The sequence below is a fragment of the Alexandromys fortis genome, unplaced genomic scaffold, assembly GCF_014885135.2.
Source record: "Alexandromys fortis isolate MF-2015 unplaced genomic scaffold, M_Fortis_MF-2015_v1.1 scaffold_51, whole genome shotgun sequence".
Taxonomy (NCBI): Eukaryota; Metazoa; Chordata; class Mammalia; order Rodentia; family Cricetidae; genus Alexandromys; species Alexandromys fortis.
This window is the reverse complement of record NW_026067925.1, coordinates 97871-109014: the sequence shown is the minus strand read 5'-3', so window position 1 is coordinate 109014 and position 11144 is coordinate 97871.

Genomic DNA, 11144 nt, shown 5'->3' with positions numbered 1-11144 from the left:
AAGATGAGTAAGACACTCTCTTGTATACATGAGGGTTAAACCTGTTAAGCAGACAGCCCTTTTAACAGATATAAAGAAATATATTCAGACCCCTGATAGAGCTATGTTCAGAGGATTATGATCAAAAGAGGGGACCTTAATCCTGATTTGGCAGAGTAATACCATTTTCCATTTCCTTCTTGAATGAGTGACAGCTGAGTTGATTTTTTAAAAGACAATGAAGAATTAGCTAGGAGAAAACAAAGACAAACTCAATCTGAAAGTGCAACCCAGATGTTCAAGAAGCCAGAAACATGAAGGCAGATATGGCAGAGCCATGAGCAGGCTTCTTGCTGGAGCACAGGACTTTTGCTGAGAATGAGAAGGGACAAGGGCGAGAGGGAAGCAATATGAGGCTGAGATCTGTGTGGACCAGACTGGTGTCAGACTAAGCAATTTGAACCCACCGGGAATCTTCCTTCCTTCCTTCCTTCCTTCCTTCCTTCCTTCCTTCCTTCCTTCCTTCCTTCCTCCCTCCCTCCCTCCCTCCCTCCCTCCCTCCCTCCCTCCCTCCTTCCTTCCTTCCTTCCTTCCTTCCTGGCTGGAATTCTTGCAATTTTGCTCCCCAGTCTCCCCCATGCTGGGATTACAGGAGTATAGGACCACAGTTGTTGGTTTTTTTAGAGACCTTCAGGTGGTAAGCTTGAGACTGGAGCGATGGCTCGGTATTAAAGGTGTTGGCTGCCAAACCTGATCACCAGAGTTCAATCCCAAGGACCCTCAGGACACCCTCTGCTAGTTGTCCTCTGACTTCTACACATGTCCTGAGGTAAACGTGCATACACACAAATGAACCGATGTAAGAAAAAATTAAAGTGCGAGCTGGGAAAAGATACGACCAGATCTGTATTCTGGTTAGTTCGCTTTGATGACCGGTTGACAGACAGATGTGAAGATGAGGCCCTGGAAGCAGAGACCAGCAAGCTATTGTCATAATGCAGGCGAGAGGTTAAGCCTACTCGAGAATAGTGGCAGTATGTATAGGAAGAGGGAGTGTCAAAAAAAAAATACACGGGAAGTGAAATCATTGGGTTGAAAAAGAGGAAGAGAAGTCAATAACTATTCTGGTGTCTTATATGGCTGATTGGGAGATGGTGGTACTGAGGGGCAAAGAGGCTACTGGAACTACTAATGTCCTCCATTGGTCCCCATCCTCCTCTATAGTGACAGTGCGTTTCAGCACTCTACCATCAAGCACCTGTTCTGCGGTTAGACAGCGTGAGGAGGAGGAATGAGAGAGAGAGACAGAGACAGAGAGACGACAGAGAGAGAGGTCCTATGACAAGGAATCTGATTATGGAGCTGCTCTAGCTTCTCTGTGTTGCTGCGATTGGATGCCCTGGCCAAAAAGCAACATATGGGAGGGAAGGATTTATTTAACTTGCAGTTCCAGGTTCCAATTTCTCAGTCCAGGGAAGGCAAGGCAGGAGCTCCAGCAACAGGTCACATCCTGGCTTCCCCTAATGACTGACTAAAGTGTAAGCGGAAGCAAATTCTTTTCTCCTCACTTTTGTTTAAACTACAGCAATAAAGCCCTAAGAGCCTAGAATGCATCACCACTCAGGAGTCCCAGCGCTTGGTAGGCAGACGCAGGGGGATCTCTGTGAGTTTGTGGACAGCCTGGTCTACAGAGTGAGCCCCAGGACAGCCCGGGCTACATAGTGAGACCCTGCTTCAGAGGGTGGGGGGAGAGGTAGAGAGACTTGTAGTTGTAATTTTCTTTGGGCCACCAACCAGCTCCTAAATAAAGACATGGAGACTTATTATTAATTATGAATGCTCAGCCTTGGCTTAGGCTTATCTCACTAGCTCTTTTAACTTAGTTTAACCTGTTTCTGTTCAGCTATGTTTTGCCTTGGGGCTTTTTAGCCTTTCTTTCATTCATGTATGTCCTACTTTCCTGCTTCCTCCATGTCTGTCTGTCTGGCCTCTACATCTCCCTGTCATCTCTTTTTCTTTCTCCTTTGAGTCTAATTCCTCCTCCTATTTACTTTCCTTACCCCTAGGTGCCACCTCTACCTTCTCCCTTGCTATTGGCCATTCAGCTTTTTATTAGATCAATCAGGTACCTTAGGCAGGCAAGGTGAAACAACAACACATCTTTTTTTTTTTTTTTTTTTTTTTTTTTTTTTTTTTTTTAGTTTTTCGAGACAGAGTTTCTCTGTAGCTTTGGAGCCTGTCCTCACTAGCTCTTGTAAACCAGGCTGGCCTTGAACTCACAGAGAGATCTGCCTGCCTCTGCCTCCCGAGTGCTGGGATTAAAGGCGTGCGCCACTACCGCCTGGCTACAACAGCACATCTTTATGTAATTAAACAACTGCAACATATCTTTACATAGTTAGCCAAATATTTTGCAACAAGACCCTAAAAACTCAAGTTCAAATTCTGACCTTAGCTCTTTAGCTCTTACCGCTGGGCAGTGGTGGCCTTTAATCCCAGCATTAAATTCAGCTAACTAATTCAGCTAACTAAAACATTGTTTGTTCCTGTGTTCCCTCTGCCCCGCCTGGTGATTAGCTGTAGGGCATTGGTATGGTAATTTCCCACCTGCCTGGGCAGAAATCCTTGTGCAGCAGCAAGGTATATGTATATAAGGATTTCCCTAAGGTTGAATAAATGGCATTCAGCTGATCTCCTCTGGAATGACCCAGGTCTCTTTGTGTGTTCTTTCAATCTCCAGGCCCTTGCCCGACTAGCATATGGTACAGTGGCGCGCGAACTGTACCGAGGGGGTAACACAGAATTGGGTGTTACAGGAAACTTGGCCTTAGCTTAGGTTTTTTTGTTTGTTTGTTTTGTTTTTTTCAAGACAGGGTTTTTCTATGTAACAGCCCTGGCTGTGCTGGAACTTGCTTTGTAGAACAGGCTAGCCTCAAATTTATAGAGCTCCGTCACCACCACCCAACACCAACTAGCTCTTAAAACTTAAATTAGCCTGTTTATATTAATCTATGTTCTGCCACATGGCTCATTACCTCTCCTCAGTACCAACTTCCTCTGCATCTGGCTGGCAAATCTTCTGCCTTAGATTCTTTTCCAGAATTCCTCTCTCTGCCTGGAAGCCACACCTATTTTCTCCCGCCTAGCTATTGGTCCTTCAGCTCTACTAAACCAATCAGAAGGTGCCTTAGACAGGTGAGGAAGGACAGAGACCTGTCTTTACACAGTCTACAAAAAGATCCCAACACTAAACCTCTGAAACTGTAAGCCAGCCCCAGTTAAATGCTTTCTTTCATGAGAGTTGCTGTGGCATGTTGTCTCTTCACAGCAATAGAACCTTGACTTAAACAGTCAAGGATGCTTAGGGAGAGTTCAACTGGAGGAAACAGTTGAGCCTGGTTCATTCACTGGGGTCTAGAAATTATGCTGAGCCTTGGTTTTCTTTTTTTTGTTGTTGTTGTTGTTGTTGTTGAGAAGTCTACCTTGTACTTCTGTTGTTGCTGCTGCTGTTCGAGACAGGGTCTCATGTAGCCTCATCTTGTCTGGAATTTGTTATGTAGCTGAGGCTGGTCCTGAACTTTCTATCCTCCTGCCTCTTCCTCCCGTGTGCTGAGATTATAGACACATAGCACCACACGTAGGACATCCTATACTTCTTTGAGACAGGGTTTCTTGAAAGCAGACTTCTCTGAGCTAACTTTCCTAAGTACAGCACAGCTTCTCCAGCCTTACGGCCTCTTCTGTGGATCAGACCAAGAGTGGAACCTTCTGCATGGGTCATGAGTATCTGTGGAAAATAGGATTTCAGTTCATTGATGTGTTCACCCTCTCCCTACAAACCTACCCCAGGCCAGGATCTGGAAAACTGCTGGCTGAGACCTGAGTGTTACACTTTCTAAATTCTTATTCCTTTTACCTAAAGTCAGGGAACTACCAGACAACTTTATTGTAAAGAATAAAGTAATATGTAAAATTCTTTGGACAGTGCTTAAAAGGTGGGAGGGGTCTGTGCATGTTCATCCCCTTACTGTCTTCCTTCTTTGTTCTTCCATTCCCACCCTCTCCCAGAGGTTAAGTGGGAAGATGGACAACCTGGCCTCTTTTCGCTCCCTAAAACTGACCAGAAGTCGTGATTTGTCATTGCTGTCCCCTGACCGCTAACCGCCCACCACCACCTCTCAGCCGAGTTCAGGCCCACACCGTTTTCACTCTCTCTGCAGTAGCCCACTCAATTATTCTCCCTGCTTTCAGCCTCATCTCCTAACCCATCCTCCATGGTTGCTATTTCAAAAATGCAAATTTGATCATGTCTCTCCCCTGCTTAAAATTCCTCATTTGATTTCCATCACCTTCAGGGGGGAAAAAAATCCAATCTCTTTAGCATGTAACACAAAGTCCTTTGTGATCTGACCCCTGTTTATCATGCTGGCCTCTTCTATTCTGTCCTCACTTCCCTGCCCTGACCTAGTACATCGCACTTGGCGCTAGAAGTGCTTAAACATTTGGAGTGCCCTGAACAGGCTGTGCTCACTTACCTCGGACATCCGCCCTTGTTGTTTCATTCAGATGGAATCACCTCACATACCCGCCCTCCCTACCCAACTCCTGACACCCTCAGTCCCTCCTCTCTTGGTCCTCCTGGCCCTTCAGCCTCTAGGAGCCTTTAAGCTATATGTGCACTCAAATTTGTCACTGTACTATCTGAAGAACAATTGTGGGCTTCTGACTATCAATCAGTTGTAAGCTGCTGTATTAAAGACATGACTTTTTTTTTCTTCTTCTTTGAGACAGGGTTTCTCTGTGTAGCCCTGGTTGTCCCAGTCCTTGCTCTGTGGACCAGGCTGTCCTGGAACTCATAGGGATCCTGCCTGTCTCTGACTCTCTACTGCTGGGACTAAAGACGTGGGCCACTACTGCCCAGCAAGAATTACTTTTTTAAAATGGAGCTATAAAAAAAATATTTTCTTAAAAATTTAATCCTTATTTATTGTTTGTCTATGCAAGAGCATGTGTAGGAGACCAGAAAGGTATCAGATGCCCTGGAGCTGGAGTTCCAGGCAATTGTGAGCGGCCTGTTGTGTGTCCTCTGCAAGAATAGTATAAGCTCCTAACCCCTGAGCCTCTCTCCAGTCCAAGGATTGCTCTTTTTGCTTCCTTCTTTCCTTCCTTTTTTCCTTTTCTCTTCTTTCCCTTTCTTCCTTTTCTTCCTTCTTTCTTTCTTTCTTTCTTTCTTTCTTTCTTTCTTTCTTTCTTCTTTCTTTCTTTTGGTTTTTTGAGACACGGTTCCCTTGTGTAACAACTCTAGCTGTCCTGGAATTACCTTTGTGGAACTCACAGAGATCCACCCGTTTCTGCCTCCCAAATGCTGAAATTAAACGGTGTCATCACTGCTTGGTTCCTCTTTTTCTTTTTTCTTTCCAAGTTTTGTTTTATATGTATGGGTATTTCGCCTACATATATGTCTGTGCACCACTTACAAGCCTGATGCCTATGGCGATCAGAAGAGGGCATTGTATAGACGACTGTGAACTGCCATGTGGGAATCAAACCCAGGTCTTTTGAAGAGCAGAAGTGCTCTCAACTACTGAGCCATCTCTGTAGCCCCCTTTTCTTTTCCTTTTGAGATTTATCATCGCCTCCTGAGTACCATGATAACAAACCTTTATGAACCAGTGAGCCAGACTAAAGTCTGCATCTTTTACTTTTTGATTTACAGAGGCTTTGAGATGTGGCTTTTTTTTTTTTTTTTTTTTTTTTTTAAGATAATGTCTTCCTTTGTAGCCCAGGCTGACTTCAAACTCATGGCAATCTTCTTGCCTCAGCCCCCTAAATGCTAGCACTTGGGAGGCAGAGGCAGGTGGATCTCTGTGAGTTTGAGGCTAGCCTGGTCTACAAAATGAGTTCCAGGACAGTCAGGACTGTTACACAGAGAAACCCTCTATAGAAAAATCAATCAAACAAACAAACAAAAAGAAAAACAAGCATGAACCATGGTACCTGGGTGGGACATACACAGTCTTAAGTACTCCAGGCACATATAAATGTTTTCTGCCTAAAACAATTGAGTAAGATATGAATTAAAGTCTCATTCCAGTGGCTGAAGAGATGGCTCAGTGGTTAAGAGCACTTGTTACCTTTGTTGCCCTTGGAAAGGACCTAGGTTCCATTCCCGGTCCCTCCTTGTTGGTTTACAGCCACCTGCAGCTCCAGTTCCAGAGGATCCAGTGCCCCTTTCTGACATCAGAGTACACTAGGCAAGACCCATGGTACATATACACAGATGAAGGAAAAACCCTGACACACATAAAGTAATATAAGATAAAATACCATTTCATTCTAAACTTACACTCCATGCAAAATTGTTTGTGTGATTCACTCATTCAGTAAATATTGAGTGAATGTACTCATTCTTACAATAAACGTTTAATGGATGTCTTGTCTGTGTGAGGCACTTTGCTACACCGAAGTCCCAACGTGTCTTCTGGAAACATTCCTATTTTCCTTTCAGCTGCTGTCTGTTAGACCTGATTATCCTTTGTTGTTCCGACTCTCTGGCCAGATGCCTATTATTCTCTCATACTGATTCCAGACTCCTTTTTGACTTCTGAACTGTTGCTACATGCTGTTCCTATCTTCCGTGTGTTTGCATTTGATATTGGCTGACCTTCCCTCAGGTCTGTTGAGTCAACTTTCCAGTCTGGGCCTGCTCTATTCTGTTTGACCTCCCAGGTACTGGCACAAACACTCTGAACGGAAAAGATCCTTTCATCTGAGTCTCATAATCTGATTTTAATCTTTTTTTTTTCCCAATTCACCAGTGATCTCTATTAGTCTCTTGAATTCAGTGGTCTTTCTCTTATGTTTTTCCCCTATCAATATCTCTACTATTTTTGAAACCTGATAGCTACATTGTCTTCTGTGACCCTTTTCTTCTCTAACCTCCATGCTACTGTTCTTTCTTCATTGTCCCCTAGTGCTGGGAGTTAAACTACCAGAGAAGAACCCTGCTCCTGAGCCGGAGCCACGCCTCCAGCCCTGCCCCCACGCCTCCAGCCCTGCCCCCTTTATTCCAACAGCTCTATATTCTTCCCGCTTCAGAGGTGCTTCTTCTCTCAAGACTCTGAGATCAACGATGCAGACTCTCTACTCAGGCTCAGCCTTGCTTCCTTCCATCTTTTATCTTCTTCCCTAAAGATCCATCTATTCCCAAGGCACCAGTAAGAAGCGAAAATATCCAACAGCTTAAGATAAGATAACCGTTTACAAGGTGCCTTTATATGCTTTATTTATCCTCATCTTAGCGTGTGAAGATCTCCAATGTCTATAACTAGTTCCACAGAATCATGTTATTTGTTTGTTTGCTTGTTCTTGAGACTGGGTCTCACTATGTGTCCTTGGTTGGTCTCGAACTTAAGATGTAGACCAGGTTGGCCTTGAACTCATAGAGCTCTGCTGCTTCATCTTCCGGAGATTGGGGTTAAAGGTGCACACCATAACACTTGTAATTTTTTTTTTAAGATTGCTATTCTTGAGTGAGGTAACCAAGACCCAGAAAGACAAATACCAGATTGGCTCACTCATAAGTGGTTTTTAGACATAAAGCAAAGAAAACCAGCCTACAATTCACAATCCCAGAGAACCTAGACAACAAAGAGGACTCTAAGAGAGACATTCATGGATCTAATCTACATGGGAAGTAGAAAAAGACAAGATCTCCTGAGTTAATTGGGAGTGTGGGGAATCACAGGAGAGAAAGGGGAATGGGGAGGAAGGCAGGGGAGTGGGGAAAAATATATAGCTCAATAAAAACAAACAAAAAGATTGCAATTCTTGCCAGAACTCAGGAGGCAGAGGCAGGTGGATTTCTATGAATTCTAGGCCTGCCTGGTCTGAGTTCCCGAACAGCCACATCAGGGCTAGACCCTACAAAACAAACAAACAAACACTTAACAACTAAAATTGCTATTCTTAAAAGTCATATCTGCTGTTTTCTCAAGTTAAGTCTCTCTCTCTCTCTCTCTCTCTCTCTCTCTCTCTCTCTCTCTTTCATTCTTTAGAGACAGGGTCTCACTCTGTAGGCTTGTCTGGCCTCGAACTTTTAGAGATTTGCCTGCCTGTGCCTCCTAAACACTGGGGTCAAAGGCCTGTGCCTGAACCACCACACCCAGCAATTTCAACGATTTTTTTTACTTTATGGGACTCCTCACTTCCCTAGACTTCCTTCCTAGCACTTCCAACGCCGCCTTTCTGTGGCATTAGACTATAAAGACCGCGCTGCACGAGGATTTCTGTTTTGCGAGAAAGGATGTCTAGCCCATATCGGCCTATAACTCACGTTACTTATGTCTCCCTTCTCCTCTCTGATGCGGGAACTACAGGCACGCACCCATTCTTGACCTGCTGTCGGTTTCTTGACGCTGTCCCTTTTCTCCTGTAACTGTCATCTAGGCTCTTATTCTCTGTACAGCTGCAGTTTTCCTATCCTGGCCTTCTTCCTGTTAGTGCTTTTCTTATAAAACCAATCTTGTTTCCTCTGTAAAAATAAAATAATCTAGAAATGTTGTTTATTGATTTATTTATTATTGTGTGTATGATGGCAGGAACTCACGCCATGACACATGTATGGTGGTCCGGGGACAGTGTTGTGGGGTCAGTTCTCCCCTTCCGCCTTTATATACGCTTCAGGGAGCAGACTGATGCCATCAGGCTTATGCAGCAAGCACTTTTAGCTGATGAACCATTTTCTCAGCCACAGCAATGCTATTTGTATGGGAGCTAAGTTAAAAAAATTCTTCTGATAGTCAAAAACCCTTCCATATACTTTATATATTTTTCCATATCTAGCGTAATTATATTTTTCTCGTTGTTACTCAGATTTCCTTCTTCTGTTTATCTATATTCTTTCCTTCCTGTAAGACCCAATTTCAATCTTATCTTCCCCAGGAATCTTTTGACTTTTTTGGTCCTAACTGATTTTTTTTTTTTAAAGACAGGGTTTCTCTGTGTAGCTTTGCAGCCTGTCCTGGAACTCACTCTGTAGACCAGGCTGGCCTCGAACTCATGGAGATCTGCCTGTCTCTGCCTCCCAAGTGCTGGGATGAAGGGCGTGTAACACCTAACTAACAACTAGGCCGGCTAGTCCTAACCAATGTATGTCTTCTTTGACATACTACTATTTATCATCATATGGCCTACTATTATAGCACATTTAGACATATTTACATTGTCCTATGAATCATCTAAGTCAGGGATTGATTTATGAGCCAACTATAGGTTGCTATATAGGTACGGATGGTTTTCCTGGGGCTGAGAGATGGCTCAGGCTGAGAACATGGACGACACGTGCAGAGGACCAGAGTTTGGCTCCCGGAAGCCACATCAGGGCGGCTTACACCTACTTGTAAGTCCAGCTCCCGGCAAGTCAGTGCCCTCTCCTGGCCTCCATCAGCACCTGCACATACATGTATAGTGTCCCCTCCTCAGACACACACATACACATAATTAAAAGTAAAATAAATCAGAAGCTGGAGAGATGGCTCAGAGATTAAGAGCATTGGATGCTGTTCCAGAGGACCCAGGTTCAATTCCCAGCACCCACATAGTGGCTCATAACTGTTTATAACTCCAGTCCCAGAGGATCCAATACTCTCTTCTGGCTTCAGTGGGCTCCAGGCACACTCATGGTGCATGGACAAACACTTATACACATAAGCCGAAGTAAAAATAATTTAAAAAAAGAAATAAAATAGGGTTGGGAAGGTGAAGCAGTGGTTAAAAGCAGTGACGACTGTCCTTCTAGAGGACCTGGGTTCAATTTCAAGCAATCAAGTGGTGGCTTCCAACTATCTGTAACTCCAGTTCTAGGGGACCTGACACCCTCACACAGCCACACATGCATGCAAAACACCAATGCAGGTAAAATAAAAATAAATACATTATTTAAAAAAAATTAGTGCTGCCAGAGAGTGGTGGCAAACACCTTTAATCCCAGCACTTGAGCAGAGGCAGGCAGATCTCTGTGAGTTCGAGGCCAGCCTGGTCTACAAGAGCTAGCTCCAGGACAGTCAAGGTGGTTACACAGAGAAACCCTGTCTTGAAAAACAAAATAAATAAATAGATAACAAAATAAAGACCAGTGCTAGAGGGTTGGTTAAGAGCCCTTGCTATCTGGCAGAGGACCCAAGTTTAGTTCCCAGCACCCACATGTAGCTCCAGTTCTAATGCCCTCTGGCCTCCTTGGGCACTCTATTGTGTAGCTGTGGTTATTCTAGAATTCACTATGTAGCCCAGGTTGGCCTCGCACTCACAGGAATCCTCCTGCCTCTGCCTCCCAAGTGCTGGGATTAAAGGTGTGTGCATCATCACCATACCCAGCAAAATAAATCTTTAAGAAAGTTAAATAATTGAAAAAAAATCAAACCCTATAATTAGATCATTTATTCCCATCGCATGGTATTGTTAGCCTCTTTGGGAGTTTACCTTTAAAAAAAAACTTTTCACTAAAATTTATTTAATGTATTTGTGAGTATATGCCATGTTGTTACATATGTGCAAGTGTTTGCGGAGGCCAGAAGAGGGTTCCAGATTCTCTGGAGCTGGAGTTACAGACACTTGTGGGCCACTGGATGTGGTTCTAGGAACCGTACTTGGGTCCTCTGGAAGAGCAGAGGGTGCTCGTGACTGCTAAGCCATCTTTCCAGCTCTTCCACTAAAACTTAAAGAACTTTCTTAGCTCATGAAATTTATATAAGATTCAAACTTCATTGATCACAAATACATTTATATCAGCCACAGTCAAATCTGTTGGTTGACAACTATTTGTGTCTGTATTCACGCATAATAGGAGAAGGCTCACCAACAGTACCCATGTCCGTCAAGGCAAGAGCGTTTATTAATTTGATTGCTACCTGCAAAACAAGCTGATCCCTAACCTGGAGGCTGAATTCTCACTAGAATTTCTTCACAGCAGCTTAAGAATTGAGGTCTGTCTCACTGAAGACAACCCTTTCAAAGCTAATTAATTGTTCATTAGAAAGATTCCCGAGGTTGCATAAGGGGAGTAGGAGCTAGCCTAGTTAGAACTTTAGTAACCGAGGCAACCAGATTCCTAATAGAAACAGAACCAGAGGATCTCAGGTGGATCTTCTTTCCAGGGGAAATGTGTA